Here is a 2,015-nt window from a genome sequence, read left to right as displayed (position 1 = left end):
AATCACACTGTGAGGTGGGTGGGGCTGAGAGAGCTCCAGAGAGCTGTGACTAGCCCAAGGTCACCCAGCTGGCTTCAAGGGGAGGAGTGGGGAATCAAACCCGGCTCTCCAGATTAGAGTCCTGCACTCTTAACCACTACATTAAACTGGCTCTCCTGACTAGATAGGCCTATAAGGGAGGCCTATCTAGTCACTAAGTAAGCCACTCCTCTCAGCCCCAGCTCCCCTGCTGTATTGTGGGAATAATAACAACACGAACTTGTTCACCGCTCTGGGTGGGGCACTAATCTGTCTAGAGAAGAGGTATATAAGTGCAGTTGTTATTATTGTTGTTGTTGTTGTTAGTGCCCCACTCAGAGCAGTAAACAAAGTCATTGTATCATTACCCCCACAATATAGCTGGGAAGTTGGGGCTGAGAGGAGTGGCTTACCCAAGGCTACCTATTGAGCTCATGGCAGTATCGAGATTCAAACCAGCAGAGTGCTGACTTGTTATAACCCAACCACTTAACCAATGTTGGTGCCGTTAAGTGCAACAACTGCTGCCCCAGAGCTTCCAGCTGGTCCCCCCTTCCCTTCTCCATTGAAAAGAACAGCCATGAAAATCATGAAAACAAAAAATAAGAATGAATTTCAACCCTGACCCAGCAAAGCCTCACTAGAAGCCTACCCAGTCACATTAAACATTTCACTCAACAGCCCTAGATCCAAAACCACTACTAAGGTTTTCTAGATGCGCACCCTTAGTTACAACTTGACAGCACTAACATATCTAGTGGGTGACTGGAAGGACCTGAACCCGAGACTCTGGGAAATTGCTACTGGTCACAGAGTCTCTCTACACAAGACACCTTACAGAGAGACTCACAGTAAATAATACTGAGGTAGACAGACCAATGCCCTGACTTGCTATAAGGTAGTTTCATTAGGGGGTGTGCTATGGCTCACCGGCAGAGCATCTGCTTTGTATGCAGAAGGTCCCAGGTTCAATTCCTGGCATCTCCAGTTAAAAGGATGATGTGAACAACCTTTCTCTAAGTCCCTAAAGGCCCTGACCTGGATAGCCCAGGTGAGCCTGATCTCATCAGATCTCAGAAGCTCAGCAGGTTTGGCCTTGGTTAGTAATTGGATGGGAGACCTCCAATGAAGACCAAGGTTGCAGAGGCAGGCAGTGAAAGAGGGACCGTCGGGGAACTTGTCTGGGAGAGGAGGACCATGGGTTGCCAGCCGTGGAAGCAGCCCTGAGAACCGCGGAGTGCTGGATCCCGCTGCACAGGAGCTTGGCCGAGAACCACAGTAGACTTAGGGAGGCTCAGAGGCCAGATAGGTCCAGGTCCAAGGAGGGATGCCCAAGGAGGTTGAGGTTGACCTTCACGAAGGCCAACATGTCCACCAGGTCCGGGTGCAGACGTGCGCGGTGGGGATGGAGGAGGTCTCCCAGGTGGGAAAACACCCGCTTGCTCTGCATGCTGGTGGGAGGGCAGGACAGGATGTTGGTTGCCACGATGGACAGGTCCGGCCATATGGCAGATTTTCTTACCCAATACTCCAAGGGGTTGGAAGGGGGGGGGGGCTCAGTGGGCTCCGCCAGGTACTCTCTTGCCATGAAAACCTCACCAGGGGTCAGTATGCCTCTGCCAGTAGACAATACTGACCTTGATAGACCTGAGGTCTGACTCTGTGGAAGAGAGTTTCATTTTAGGCTCAGTTGTAGAACATCTGGTTTGCATGCACAAAGCCTCAGACTCAGTCCTTGGAATTTCCAGTTTAAAGGATCAGGTGGCAGGTGATGTGAAAGTCATCTGCCAGAGAAACAGGAGAACCGGTGCTAGTTAGAGCAAACTGTCCTTGATTTGATAGACCAATAGTATGACTCAATATAAGCAGCTTCATGTGCATAAAATCCCATATCCCCCCCCCCAAGTTATAGAGATCACCCCTGGGGGTCCATATGTCCCCCTGTTACGAACCACTGCCATACAAGAAGCTACTACAGACAGCCTCTTGCGTCAGAG

The 2,015-nt window shown here is 50.5% G+C and overlaps 1 non-coding gene across 1 annotated transcript; it reads left to right on the top strand.

Annotated features, from left to right (window-relative positions):
* The first annotated feature begins 928 nt into the window (after positions 1–928).
* On the top strand, positions 929–1,005 carry TRNAT-UGU (transfer RNA threonine (anticodon UGU)). Its single transcript has one exon. It is a non-coding gene; the product is annotated as a tRNA-Thr (tRNA).
* The last annotated feature ends 1,010 nt before the right edge of the window (positions 1,006–2,015 follow it).

The sequence above is a fragment of the Eublepharis macularius genome, chromosome 18 (genome assembly GCF_028583425.1).
Source record: "Eublepharis macularius isolate TG4126 chromosome 18, MPM_Emac_v1.0, whole genome shotgun sequence".
In the NCBI taxonomy this organism is placed as follows: Eukaryota; Metazoa; Chordata; class Lepidosauria; order Squamata; family Eublepharidae; genus Eublepharis; species Eublepharis macularius.
The sequence above is the reverse complement of the archived record's forward strand: the minus strand, read 5'-3'. Positions and strand labels throughout refer to the sequence as shown.